Source organism: Platichthys flesus, chromosome 4, assembly GCF_949316205.1.
Source record: "Platichthys flesus chromosome 4, fPlaFle2.1, whole genome shotgun sequence".
Classification (NCBI taxonomy): domain Eukaryota; kingdom Metazoa; phylum Chordata; class Actinopteri; order Pleuronectiformes; family Pleuronectidae; genus Platichthys; species Platichthys flesus.
This window is the reverse complement of record NC_084948.1, coordinates 1006186-1021740: the sequence shown is the minus strand read 5'-3', so window position 1 is coordinate 1021740 and position 15555 is coordinate 1006186. Positions and strand designations below refer to the sequence as shown.

Here is a 15555-nt window from a genome sequence, read left to right as displayed (position 1 = left end):
TTCTCCATCAAGGACACGTATTGATGTCACTGCCCCTATGACTATGCTGCTGCATCAATGGAAAGTTAATAATCATTGAGGAAACATATTTCATAGACAAACTTTATAAGCCCTAGACATATGTGCTTGTGGGTTTGCTCATGTATGTGCGTGTCACCGCCTCTGTGCTGAATATTCTTGTATATTCAGTTCAGCCAATGACTAGTTGTACAATGGACGCTTCTAGACGGTTTCTCGGGTTGATACACATACCTTAAAACAGGGGTGTCCAAACTATGGCCCGCGGGCCAACTGCGGCCCGCCATCCAGTTTTAATTGGCCTGCATTGATGTCTTTAAATATGATAGATAAAAAATTATTATTTATTTATTTTTAACTAACAATTTAGTAGCACTTAAATTACACTTACTTATAGCACTTTGTTTTGCTTTATTTTTGAAGAAATTGTACTTTCTTGATTCTTGTTGTTCTGGGTTTGAAACCAACAAAACAAAATGCATGCTTCTGCATTTTCAGAGACATGCAAGAAGGGGTACGCTCAATAGCCCCTTGCGTGCTTGCGTGCGTTGCCCAATTTTTTCACTATACGACAAAGCTACGCAAGCCTCACGCAGTCCGCAAGGCTGTGATTGGTCCGCTAACGACATCCTTTCAGATTCAGGTTTTATTGGCCAAGTAAGTTGCACAAACAAGGAATTTGACATGGTGAAGTGGCTCTCAGTGTGCTTACATAGAATACACATAACAACACAAAACAAAACAAACAGTGCGATGGTCTAAGAAAAGAAAAAAGAGAAGTGCAGGGATAAATATTGAACCGTATGAGTATTACAGTTGTACAGTGAGGGTGAAATAAATAATATAATTAAATATAATTACAAAATAATTACAAAATAATTACAATATAATATAACTTCGAGAGTTATTATTATTGCACAGTGCCACAGTGAATTGGCTGTTCAGAAGTGAGACGGCGAGGGGGGAGAAACTGTTTTTGTGTCTGGAGGTTTTGGTGAACAGAGATCTGTAGCCCCTCCCAGAGGGGAGGAGATGGAATAGGTTGTGTCAAGGGTGTGAGGGGTCTGCAGTGATCTTTCCTGCACATTTCCTAACTCTGGAAGTGTAGAGGTCTTGAATGGTGGGCAGGTTGGCACCGATGATTTTTCCCGCAGACATGACTGTCCGTTGGAGTATGTTCTTGTCCAGTTTGGTGGCCGATCCAACAAACCAGAGAGTTATAGATGTGCAAAGAACATACTCGATGACTGCAGAGATGGGGGGGCTCCTCCTGAAGTCCACTGTCATCTCCACGGTTTTAAGCGTGTTCAGTTCGAGGTTGTTGCGACCGCACCACAGGGCCAGCTGTTCAACCTCCCGCCTATATGCAGACTCATCATTATCCCGGATGAGGCCTATTACTGATGTGTCGTCTGCAAATTTTTGGATTTTAACAGATGGGTCTCCTGAGGTGCAGTCGTTAGTGTAGAGGGAGAAGAGCAGTGGGGAGAGCACAAATCCCTTAGGTTCACCAGTGCTGACTGACCGGGTGCTGGATGTTATTTCACCCAGCCTCACCTGCTGCTTCCTGTCTATCAAGAAGTTTGTGATCCACTGACGGGTGGAGGCAGGCACAGTGAGCTGGATGAGTTTGGTGAGGAGGACTTCTGGGATGATGGTGTTGAACGCCGAGCTGATGTCCACAAACAGCATCCTTGCATAGGTCCCTGGGGAGTTGAGGTGTTGCAGGATGTAGTGCAGCCTGTCAGGCTTGTTGGTTTATCCTAAATATGAGAAGATGAGCCGAACTCGGTTTGTTCAATTAGTATTTATTTAGGAAGCAATGAAAGGTATCAATCAGCAAAGCAATGGGCATCCAACAACTCGTATCAGAACACGAGACCTATCAGAACGCATCAAACAGACGGCGCCTGTCTATTTTATAACAGTAGCAGTAGACTTGGTTCTTCCTCCTTGAAAGTGTGCAGGCGTAGGCCGTCCTCTTGGTATTGGAATAAGGAAGTGACAAGGAGCCGCTCCCAAGGCCTTGACACAGCTGATGGCTTGTGGGTCAACGGTGTTGACAATTGGAGAAAAGATATTGTGTTCTTGCTATATCAAAACAATGTTCTCCATGTACCCCGAACCTTCATCCCATCAAGTGCAAACCCGTCCTCATCCTCATCCTCATCATCGTCATCAGCATCACCTTCGTCCTCAGCATCTGCATCACCGTCATCAGCATCCTCAGCACCAGATCAGCTGGGGGGATGAGGTATCTTTTCCTCCATCTATTAAGCAATTTCAAAGTCTGCAGCCATGTTCTTTCATGGTGCGTAGGGTGGAGAGGGCTCTAGGCCCAGCCACCAGGGGCGGTTTGTCTTTGAAAAAATGAATTTCAAGAACTTCCTATCATAGTCCACACACCACTCTTTTCTGCCAGTAGCAGATCGAGGGCCATTTTGGTTCTGTGTGACCATAACGGATGTACGGGGAAGCTGTTCAGATATCAGCTCCTTTCAGATCTAATCCAAAAACAAAATTGTCATGACGTCAGTGCGATTTCTTTTTTAGTCCCTTTGTTCTAGTGGGGTTTAAGATCTGGATCTTAGCCTTGTGAAGATCCTTTTGTGGAATTGATACTCGCCGTTTCTATGGGTAGAAGAGGTGCAGTTGTCAACGGATGGGAGTGGGTTGTGGAGACATGGAGCCCAGATCCCAGAGATTGAAAGGAAAACAAACAGAAAAGTGATTAATATACTGATCTGCGTAACTGAATTTAAAGTTGATTATATAAGCTTATATTTGAAAAGGAAAATAAACAAATAATCAAAACAAGACAAACATCGACCCTTCTTTTGTGGTCAACATTTTCTTTAAAATTTTGAGGAGTAGTAGCCAAATAAGTGGACATTAAAAACAACAGATTCAAAAAGTGGCAGAAAAGTGACAGAAATCTTTGGCATTTCATGAAATATTAAATTGTCAACAAGATGGATTTCAATAAGCAGCAGATTTGACAGCGTGTTAGTATTTGTGTTCAAACCATTTTCGAAAAGGCATCGAATGCTTCATTACATCATAATTCAGAAGCTTTGACGTCAAATTGTCCTGTGGTAGAACAGGTATCACAAACAAAGGACAAATGTGTGAGACAGCTGAAACAAAACAAAACAACATTTATAAAAGTCATTCTGCCACACTTTCCTTCAAGATAAAATAAAAAACAAAAAGTAGAGCTTAAAAATACCTTTGAAATTAAGAGTATTGGATGTTAAGATAATTGGTGAAACAAACCTTCTGGTTCTTTAAAAGTTAAAGTGTTGCAAAGAAATTAAAGTATAATTATTGATATGGTATTCAATACAGTCTGTAAACAAAGGGCTTGTACTATGGTTTGTTCTTTTCATTTAAGATGAAACACGCTATAAGTTACAATGTTTTAGACATCTGCTCTTTAATTCGATTTAGATTTATTCTTCTTTCAAATGTTGAAACATATTTATTTTTCCTCCTCTCTCCCTTCCACAGACACACTTTTTCATTCATATTAGTTCCTTCAGAAAGAACTCCCTATATTATATAATCAATATCAATTTTTAATTATTATATTATTATATAGTAATTTCCTCTTCCAAAGTCTTTATTCGTAACAGTCTTCCGTTATTTGTGCCCAATTGAAACTATGTTGTGTCTGACTAGTAAAGTCTCCTGTCTCGTAAGACCGGGCCAACTCCTACCTTGAGAAGCACAATCATATTTTATGATCTCGGCATCTTAAATTTAGGACCGATTTCAGCAACGGTGGTTCTGGCTAGTCAAGCACCTCACTTTTGTGTAGGCTGCGCAACTTCCTCCAGAATCCCACACTAACTAAATTAGTTTGCAGAGATGCAACATTTGCTCAAGTCGTCTTTCTTCTTTTAGGCCCGATCACCGGTGTTTCTCTTTTCCAATCTGAATTAGTTTTAAGCATTCGTGCGTCCCAGACTTATCTGTTGCGCAAAAACTCTGCATTGTTTAGACTTATTGCTGTTCCAAACAACCTTTGTTTATTCCCTTGATTAACATTGCTTTGCCGTAGCCTTTAATTTCATCACATTTATTTTACCTCCTTTCTCCTCCCCGCACACTCAGAATCCATAACTAAACAGAATTTGTTTTCTGCCTACCTTTTGGTTTGAGTATGTGGAGAATCGATAGGAGCAGCCTCTGACCTTGGGGGTCTCCAGTCTTTCTGGTCAAAAGATTCCTCCTTAGGATTACGTCGGTAAAACTTCTCTTAGGATCACGTCGGGGTCACCAAATTGTCAAGCGTGTTGGTTTATCCTAAATATGAGAAGAGCCAGACTGATCCAATTCAAGAGTTTATTGAGAGGCAATGAAAGTTGAACAACATGGCCATTGACAATTATCACAGCCTAGGCTAAATAAGTTAGCAATAGGAAGTCAATAATGGCCTTGACCAAAAGGGGTTTGATATAATTATAACAGTAGATTTAATATGATTGGTTATGAAAGATTGAAGGGGAGTCACCGCAAATCAATTTGGTTCTCCCTTATTGGTCCACAGCTGTAGTCCCCCACAGCTGATGCCACGTGGGCCATGGAGAAACGAATATGATGTTCCTGCTATATCCAAACAATGTCCTGTTGATACAAACATTAGGATCCTCGAAACCAAAACAACGAAACAAAACAATGTCAACAAAGTTACTCTGTCCGACCTCCAGAACTTATCAGACAGCTGCATGAAATATATGTGACGTGAATGAATCTAAGGGAATAATCGTTTAATACCAAAAGTTAGAATTTAGAACAATTAAGAGATTTATTATTAACACTATGCAGCAGGGGTTATTTATAAATCATTTGTGTGAAGGCCTTATCTGGCTCAAAATGCTCAAGGCCCCCCTCCTATCTTTATTGCAAAGAATACAGTTAGACCCCAGAACAGCTAAAATATTGAATTCTCACAAGCCCCATGTTGACAGCATCATCCACTGACCTGTCTACCCGGTAGGCAAACTGCAGGGGGTCCAGCAGGGGGCCTGTGATGCCCTTCAGATGGGTCAACACCAGTCTTTCGAAGGATTTCATGACCGTAGACGTCAGGGCGACGGGCCTGTAGTCATTCTGTCCAGTGATGTAGCTGGTCCACACCCTCTTCAAGGACCGTCAGTGCCGGTGGGGAGTCAGGGGGGAGGGGGGAGGTGATAACAGGGGTGGAGATGAATGTGTGAAGTCTGAGTTGGAGCGGGTGAGAGGTGTAAATGTGGGGTGATCCAACCAGCAGTAAAACACATTCCGATCCTCAGCCAGTTTAGGGTTCTCCATGGGGTGGGGGGAGGTTTTCCTGAAGTTAGTGGTGTCCTGCAGGCCTCTCCACACTGATGCAGGGTCGTTAGCTGAAAACCTGTTTTTCAGAGTAGTTTCTCTTTGCTATTCTGATCTCCTTAGTCAGTGTGTTCCTGGCCCGGTTGTACAGGATCCTGTCCCCACTCCTGAAGGCCTCCTCTTTGGCTTGACGAAGCCGCTTGAGCTTTGCTGTGAACCACGGTTTATTTATTATTAAATATGCAGTACGTTATACAGATGCCTTCACAAAAACTGACACAGTGTCAGCGAGTTCGTCCAGTGATGTAGAAGCAGCCTCAAAAACACTCCAGTCAGTGCAGGCCTGTAGCTCCAGCTTTGACTCGTTGGTCCTCACAATTTTCATCACAGGCTTTGCAGATTTTAGTTTCTGTGGGTGCTGAAAAAATTCACCGCCAGAACAGTAGGTGGCGCAAGGCAAGACGAGCTTAGAGAAGCCTACCTCATAACGTATGTACTAGAAATCCACGATTGATTATTTACCTCCTCCCGGCTTTCCTCACACACAGTTAACGATGGCAACTAACAGACAAAGGCTTTTGATGGAGCTGGAGCTGCTTGACATGGAAGAGGACTTGCTTGTAACGTATTTTATGAGACGAGAACAACAACAGAAGACGAGACAAAGGGAATGAAACAGAAAGTGTTCGGGCCGGAAATGTGAGATTCCGTAAAATGACGTTTTGCGGAAATTATGTTGTTAGCGGACCAATCACAGCCAAGGGCTATCCCTAGGCTCTCTGAAATGCCGACGGATAGTTAGAAAAATCAGAGCTGCATGAAAAGCTCTCCATGGAGCCTGGAGAGGGCGTTCCACTGCAAAGAAGGCGGTCCTATCTGTCTGTGTCCGTCAAAACAGAGAGGCATAAATTGGCCTTTAGTCACGCTGCTCTTCTGAGATACTAGATCTAGCTGATTTTCTCTGCGTGCCACGCAGCAGACTATACAGAGACAATGTTCTTTCAGCATAGGTCAAATATTTATCTGTTAAATATATGTTACAAACAAGGAAATACAGTACCCATACCAGAAACATCACAAAGGCTGTAATGATCAGCTATTAAAAGTTAAAGTAAATAACTTCAGATGATGGGCACTAGGTTCTCTCTCTCTCTCTCTCTCTGAACATTACGTTTCATTTAGCTGACGCTTCTATCCAAAGCAACTTACAATTATTGACAACAACAATGAGGATACAAACCCAGAACAGTAAAAATCTAAGTACAATTTGCTTCAAGAAAGCCAAACTAAAAAGTGCTATCTGTAAGTGCCATGTAAGTGCTATTAAATATAGTGTTTTTTTTTTATTTATTTTTTATCCAAGGTACAGTCGGAAGAGTTGTGTCTTTAGCCTGTGGCGGGAGATGTGTAGACTTTCTGCTGTCCAATGGCAAGCTCGTTCCACCATTTATGAGCCATGACATCAAAGAGTCCTGATTTTGCTGAGTGGCTAGCTCGCACTGAGGGAGCAAGCAGCAAGCCGATTGGCAGATGCAGAGCAGAATTGACGGGCTGGGGTGTAAGGTTTGACCATGTCCTGAATGTAGACTGGGCTGGATCTGATCACAGCACGGTACGCAATAACTCATGTTTTGCAATGGATGCGGGCAGCCACTGGTATCCACTGAAGGGAGTAGTGAGGAGTGAAGTAGTGTGAGTGAATTTAGGTAGGTAGAAGACCAGTCAAACTGCTGCATTCTGAATGAGCTGCAGAGGTTTGATGGCATTAGCAGGTAGACCAGCCAGGAGGAAGTTACAATAGTCTTGGTGTGAGATGACCAGAGCCTGGACCAGAACCTGCGCCACCATCTGAGTGACAAGGGGAAGTATTCTCCTGATGTTGTCCAGCATGAATCTACAGGAACGTGTTGTTACAGTAATGTTGGCAGTAAGGGAGAGTTGCCTGTCGAGTGTCACAACCAGAATCCTAGCAGTCTGAGCAGGGGTTAACACAGAGTTTCAAAGTTAATAGTCAGGTCATAGGACAGAGAGCGTTTCCCTGGAGGGAAAAGTAGTTGGGTTTTGTCGAGGTGGATTTTCAGGTCTTGTGCAGACATCCACTGAGAGATGTCAGTAAGACAGGCAGAGATTTTTGCTGCCTCCTGTGATTCAGATTGGGAAAAAGAAGGGATTAGTCAGGTGTCATCAGCGTGGAATGAAAAGCCATGCGAGTGAATGACATTGCAGAGAGACTTGGTGGTCAGAGAGAAGAGGAGAGGAACCAGGACGGAACATTCAGGGATCCCAGTAGTGAAAGGATAAGGTTCGAACACAGGTACCCATCTTACCTGGAGAGGCGACGAAGGAAACAAGGGTCGCGGGCCTGCATCCTAGTCCGGCTAAGGAAACGTGAGAACCGACCTCCTAGACCAAGTATTCTTCTTGCTAATGTTCACTCTCTGGATAACAAGCTGGACGAACTTCGTAGCAGGATGGCTTTTCAACAGGACATTACATTTTGTAACGTGATGGATTTCACTGAGACTTGGCTCGACCCCGCGATCCCAGATGCCGCCATTGTTCCCGAGTGGGTCTCCAAGCACCACCAGGAACGGACAACGAACTCGAGGAAGAGCAAGGGAGGAGGTGTCTGCTGCATGGTGAACAATCTGTGGTGCTCTGACGGGGAAATGATTTCTTCCGGCCAGTGTTAATTTTGGACAAACCGTGGAGCCAACTTTCTCGATTCCACCTGAAGTGGTCGGTCACGGGTCGACATCCAAACTCTCTGGCCGGTAGCATAGTGGGGCGCGGTGTCGATTGGCCCCTCGCTAGTACCGCTCAGAAGCACGTAGGAGCGCTGAACGGGCCTGCAACCAGGTACGCCGACATCGCTGCATAAATGTCTTGACTGATGGAACCCTGGCCTCCCGCTCCTGTACCGGGAAAAGTGGAGGCTGGTATCCCCGGGAGCACTGAAATGGTGAGAGTCCCTTAGCTGAACTAGGCAGCGTGTTGTGCGCGTATTCTACCCACAGTAGGTGCTTGGACCAGGAAGAAGGATTATGAGAGACCACACACCTCAACACCGTCTCTGTCTCCTGATTCATTCTCTCCGACTGGCCATTGGATTGTGGATGGAACCCCGAGGATAGGCTGACCTTAGCCTCCAACATGCTGCAGAATTCTGTCCAGAACCGGGAGGTGACCCGTGGACCCCTGTCAGATACAATGTCACAGGGAAGACCATGCAGACAGAACACATGTTGCAGCATAAGTTCAGCCGTCTCCTTGGCAGATGGAAACTTGGGGAACGGGATGAAATGGGCTGATTTGGAGAACCTATCAACGACAGTAAGGATAGTGGTGTTACCGTCCGATGGCGGAAGTCCAAGATGAAGTCTAGGGAGACGTAGGAAAATGGGCGATGGGCGATGGGCAGTGGCTGGAGCAGGCCAGATGGAGCGTCACAAGCACTATTGTGCTGAGAGCAAACCTGACAGGCCGCGACAAACCCCTTGGTGTCCTCCTCCATGGTACCCCACCAGAAGCGTTGCCTTAACAGGGCCAGGGTGCGTCTCCAAGACGAGAAGTGTGTCCCCACTGGAGAACCTGGGAGCGGAGGTTAGCAGGGACAAACAAGCGATCTACAAGAAGGGCACTGGGTGCTGGGTGATTAGCTTGACCCTACCTCACCTTGTCCTTGATGTCCCAGGTTAAGGGCGCCGATAACCACCTGAGCAGGGCGATGCTTTTGGGTACAGAGGAACCACCCTCGAACTGGAACTGCCTGGACAGGGCATCAGGCTTGACATTTTTAGATCCTGGGCGGTAAGATAAAGAAAAATCAAAAGGATAAAATAATAGAGCCCACCTGGCCTGACAGGAACCGAACCGCTTGGCCGACCGGATGTATTCGAGGTTCTTGTGTTGGTCCAGACCACAAACGGTTGCTCCGCCCCCTCCAGCCAGTGTCTCCACTCCTCCAAGGCCATTTTGACCGCCAACAACTCTCTATTCCAAATGTCATAATGCTGTTCGTCAGGCGACAATTTTCAGGGTGTGTACGCCTCCAGCGTGAACTGACGCGACGGATCTGGAAACATGAGAATAGGAGCAGACGAGAATCTGGTCTTTAACTCAGAGAAAGCTTTGTCAACGGCAGAGGACTACTGCAAAGAGAGTCTCGGGAAGTGAGAGCCGTAAGCATAGAACTATAGTTTCTGATAAAGCATTGATAGAAGTTGGCGAACCCCAGGAACTGCTGCAGCTTCTTCCCAGTGATGGGGATTGGCCAATCCGCCACCGCTTTTACTTTCGCGAGGTCCATCAGGATCGGACCAGGCCTGATAATAAACCCCAGAAAAGTGACCTCAGAGTCATGAAACTCACACTTCTCTGCTTTCACAAACAGCTGATTTGGACACTCTGGACGTGCTGAGCATGTTCCGATTCTGATCTGGAAAATATCAGAATATCGTCCAGGTAAACAAACACGAAGATATTCAAAAAGTCGCAGAGAACATCGTTGACCATGGCCTGGAAAAAAGCCGGATTATTAGTCAAACCAAATGGCATAACCAGGTACTCATAGTGTCTACTGAGTGTGTTGAACGCAGTCTTCCACTCGTCCCCCTTCCTGATACGAACCAGTTGATAAGCATTTCGAAGGTCGAGTTTGGTGAAGACTGTTGCCCCTTGTAATAGTCCAAAGGCCAAAGAGATGAGTGGAAGAGGGTACCTGTTTTTAACCGATGCAAGGCCGGAGGGTCTTGTCCTTCTTGTCCACGAAGAAAAATCCCGCGCCTGCAGTGAATGACAATGGACCGAAAATTCCAGGAGCCAGTGAGTCATGAATAAATTCTCCATGGCCTTGGTCTCAGGAGAAGAGAGAGAGAAAAATCGCCCTCTGGGTAGTGAGGTTCCAGGAAAGAGATCGATGGCACAGTCATACGGGCGGTGTGGAGGAAGCGAAGTGGCCCGTGCCTTGCTGAACACGCCCTGTAGAGCCAGGTACTCCGATGGAACTCCTCGCGGTAAGTTGCTGTTCCTGTTGGTGCAGCATGCTAGCGTGCGCAGCTACCTCGCTGCGGAGTCTCTCAGAGTCGGCTGGGTTCATTCTTGGCCAGATCGTTCTGTCAGGGCTGGCAGTATGGCAGGCATGAACCCAAAAGCAATGACAACTAGGGCTACGTTGTAGCACTAACGGGCCCGAGCACCGGCAGTTTCAAGTCTGTTGCGGTCGGGGAAGAGAGAGCGATCGATGACCAAGCGCACGTCTCTGCCTTGCGTGCGTTTTAAGCTCTGCAGCAAGAATAAACACTTCACTTCCTGTAGCCAGCAGGTGGCGCTATGATTTTAAGTCATGGTGTCTTTGTAGATGTCATCAGGTCGCGACTCTTGTCTTACATGTCTAGTTTGGAGTCAATGGGACCAAATATGTCTGAGATATAGAAGCTCGTGTTTTGATGGCGTTTCATCACACTTTGATGCCACGCCACGGTCAGACGGTGTGTCTAAAAGTTAATTCTTTGATAACTTTAGATCTTCATCTTGTTGTTTCTCCTCAAGATTTATTTCAACTGACTGAAAAATTATAACTATATGCATATAATCTATAATTTTACAAATTTTGAACCTTAGATACTGAGGTTCAAATAGTAATGGATCAGTGCATCTGAACTTCTAGAGACAACAAAGAATCAACACAACAGAATAAACAAGTGCCTCTTGTGTCTGCCTAAGAACATTAATAAACCTCAGTATAACAATTAAAACAGTGTGTAAATATCACAAAACCTGGACCTTACATCAGTAGCAGGAGTGATACACAATGCCCCTTCTGATAACTCAGCAAAGGGAAACAAGTTCTAGGCACACAAATTAAGATAGTTTCTCTTTTGTTAACAGCTGCACTTTGCTAGTACAAACAATAAAAACTGAACTGAACCGAGCTCCTGCAGGAGAACCTGGATCATTGTAAATGGAATAAATGGATGGGGAATGTGCTGGTGTTGATTAAGTCCCTCCTCTGTGTACACACATCGCTATTCCTCACTGGATGGTTTAGTGAGGTCCTCGGATGGGCCCCGCCAGAGTCGGAGCACCGAGAAGACGATCAAACTGGAATCTAGAGGAAGTCAATCTCGTAACAGGTTCCTGATGGTGAACCTGCGGAGGGATCATGACCGGTACAGCCTGCTTGACCCCGGTCGACCAAGGCAGCCGGACCAACCTGTGGACGCTGGGGTCTCGCGTGAGGGGGGTCTCACCCCCTGCACATCTCCAGAGGCAGCGGGCACGCAAGTGAGCGAGAGAGAGAGAGAGGTGCGCCGTGCATACAGGCTCGCGTTGCGCCAACCTCCGCTGCTCAAGTAACGAGACAGTTTTGAGAATGTAAGAAGTAGAAAGTACAGATATCTGTGTTCAAATGTAGCAAGTAAAAGTAAAAACTCGTCAGGAAAATAAATACTCAAGTAAAGAACAGAAATGTGTAAAATCTACTTAAGTACAGGAAAGAAGTATTTGTACTACGTTACCTCCCACCACTGCTTGAAACTATACAACAACAAAACCTATTGCTTTATCTATCATCATATGCTTACATGGCTCAAGGCTTTTTTAATATAAAATTGTTATAAAAGTTAGTTTATTTAACACGTCTAATGAACAGATTGAAGCAAGTTGGATACAGAGTCGTGTGTTTGGTTGTGACGTTATTTTTTATTTTAATACGTTAATATCAAGATGCTACACGTGTAAGTTGCATGTGATAGTAACTATGTTTCACCATTATTCTGTTACAGGCTGGTATATCCACCATTACTATTCCCACCTCGTTTATTTAGCCTGTCATGGAGTTTTACAGTGAATTAGACAGTATAGAGTATCAGATTATAATGTCCACACATCAGTGTTGTAAACACTTCTCCAATTAATTATATAATTATGTTTTCACACTGAGGGAAGTGGAGAGACTTTATGTGGACTGTTATCAACAGCTCTGTGGGAGATCATCACCTTGAATATTACAGATGAGGTAGAAAGACATTTTATCTATGTGTACAATGTTGTATTTCTTTGTCACGTTTTATCAAAAGCGATTTAAAGTATGTGCATTTAACCATTAGGATACAAACCCAGACCCTAGTACATCGGTTCTAGCTGAAATATGTGGTGCTTCATAAAAAACACAAAACATTCATAACAGTACGCTTCTGCTCCTCATTAATGCTGCTCCTGATGTCCCCAGCAGCAACATGGTGGAGATCTGCAGCTTCATGCTGGTCAACTGGAAGACAACTGATTAAGATTAAAAGATTAAGATTAAGATCCATTTATTCATCCCAAACACATGCACAGACATGCAAAGGCACACTCATGCAGGTAGGGAAATTTAATCTCTGCTTTTTACCCATCTGGTGCAGCACACAGAGCAGTGAGCGACCATGTACGGCGCTCGGGGAGCAGATGTTGGAGGAGTGACGTGCCTTGCTCATGGGCACTAGAGAGGGTAGGGAGACTCTTGGATTTTTGGACAGATCAATCCAGGTTCGACTTTTGTTGTCTCTCCATGAGTCGAACCAAAGACGAACCAGAGACCTTCTCTGCCCATAGTCCAAGGTTCTGCCACTCGACCACCGCCTCACTCCACGCGTTGCTCCCTTAACTACAGATGGCCTGCGAATGTCATGGAGTTTTACAGTGAATTAGACAGTTTAGGTATTTTAATCTCCACACATCAGTGTTGTAAACAGTTCTCAAATTAATTATAGAATTATGTTTTCACACTGAGAGAAGTGGAAAGACTTGATGTGGACTGTTATCAATAGGTCTGTGGGAGATTATCACCTTGAATAGTACTGATGAGGTAGAAAGACATTTTATCTATTTGTACAATGTTGTATTTCTTTCAGTACTTTTATCAGAAGGGACTTAAAATATGTACATTTAACCATGAGGATACAAACCAAGACCACAGTACAACGGTTCTATCTGAAATCTGTTGTGCTTTATACACAACACAAAACATTCTTTAACAGTGCTTTTTTTCTCTTCATAGATGAAGAACTGCAGCACCTGATGTCCTCAGCAGCAACATGGTGGAGATCTGATTTGATACACTTTAGATAAGAACCCAGTGTTTTATATTTCTGCTTTGCCATAAAAGACACAACATAGTCATCACAGCTGTGTCCTTCAGGCTTGTCCGTCCCTAATAAAATGATAGGAAACATGAAAGTGATCGTCATTATTGTAGAGGAAGAGTAACATATGAACAAAGTGTGTAATCTTATTTTCTGTGGATATTCAACTGTGTATTTGAATATGCTTTTGGATTAAAACGTGCACTACCATGACAATGAATGTTTAGTATGGAGCTATTTCACATTAAAAGTATTGCATTATAATTTAATACATTATGTATTATGTGCAATACTTTGATTGTTTTTAAGTAATGAAATCAGGTCTGTACCTGGAGTCAGTGTTCAGTCTGGTTGGATTCAAGTTGTGTGTCAAGTTGGACCTTCTAGAGGAACATAAAACCAATACACAGATATGTAGAGTCATACATGGGCCAGGTTAAGTAATTAACAGACTTTTACATGGTAAAAATATAATATTAATTCAAAGTTAATCAGATCATAATCATTTCAGATTAGGAAATAGGTAGTGCATATAAGCCTACAACTCTGTATGACACTGTTCTAGTAAAGTTACAAGGCTATGACTTACTCATATTTAACTAAAGAATTCAGTGAAGTCTGTCTGAGATTAACGATTTAAATACTGAAGGTGGGAGACACGGTTATTTTTCACTGTAACACGTGACAGGACATCAACACCCTGAATAAAGAGCCTTAAAAGACGTAGTGCTCCTTTGAACAGCTGCTCTTACAATGTGTAGCAAGTGCTAAATCTCCATTAGTATAATAGTAACAAAAATCACCCTTTACCTAATTGAACATATATTTTCCATGTGAACCCCTTTAACACAGTTCAATTCAGGAGCAAAATATAACTCATACAATATTTATTAGAGCTAGTATTAGTAAACAGATCAAACAAATGCAGTACAACACATCACACGTGCACCAGCATGCAGTCTCAATGTCGCTACGGAATTGACTCTGCAAAGTCAGTCCACAGTGTCTCTTTTGCTTATCATCACAGTCAGTCAGTCAGTCAGAAGTGTCCGTTTAACTTACGTAGCAGTTGAGAGATGCTTCGTTGGAGCTAGCAGGAGCTAGCTCATAGCCAGTGCTGCTGTTGAGAGCGGCAGAGTTCACACAGGAAGAGACACGAGGGGAGAGGGGAAAAGAGCATGGAGAGCGTCCCACACTCTAACCTGCTGAGCGAACAACGTCCACAGTGACTCCGACGCCGTCCTCTCATCCAGACTCACCAACCGTCCTCCGGTTCTTCATGATCCACAGCTCCGCAGCTTGTGACGTTGTAACTTTTTTCAAAGTCTCATGATGCGTTCACTTGCAGCTGTGTTAAATGGAGCTTTGTTTGTCATGGCGAGTTGAAGAAGTCTGATGTAAGGCTATGAATAATCCGCATGATGAAAACTCACAGCAATGTTATGCATACATTATCAATATATTGAGACCCATGTGACACAGTTTGACATGGTTTAGCAAAGTGAATGAGGAGAAATACATCCAAGTGTGACACGTAAGAAACCGAAAGCGGTGTCATGATGCGTTCATGGTAACTCTGTTAAAATGGATTTCGTTTGTCATGGTGAGCTGATGAACTTTGATGCCACGCCATTAACAATCCGCATGATGAAAAGTCACAGTAATCAGGGTTTCCCCCAGCACTATCTTGTTAAGGCGGCCGCCTTAACAAGACTAGGGCCCCGCCTTGACTACCAATGTATTGAAAAAAAAAAAAAAAAAAAAAAAAAGTTGAAAAAAAAAAAAAAAATGGCATTGATAATACTCAGGTAATACTGTTTACAACATTAGTCGTGCCAATAAAGTTTTTTGAGTGTAATTGAGACGGCGACATCTGGTGGTTGAATATATTGTTGCATAGTCTATCATAGTCACCTGTCAATCTACCGCCAGTGACGTGCGGTGAGGTCAGTGAGTGGGTAGGCACTGGGTTCTGAAAGCCAGATTTCTCTAAACCTATATATTGTTAAATCAAAAACAATAAACAACAAACAGGCACGCACGGCCGATTTCAAATAAGTTCCTCCCTTTCTTTCTTTCTTTCTCTCTCACTCAC

The 15555-nt window shown here is 43.8% G+C and overlaps 1 protein-coding gene across 2 annotated transcripts in view; it reads left to right on the top strand.

Annotated features, from left to right (window-relative positions):
* sgsm2 (small G protein signaling modulator 2) overlaps positions 1 to 15555 on the top strand; it is a 116248-nt gene that overhangs the window by 34052 nt on the left and 66641 nt on the right. The window lies entirely within an intron of this gene.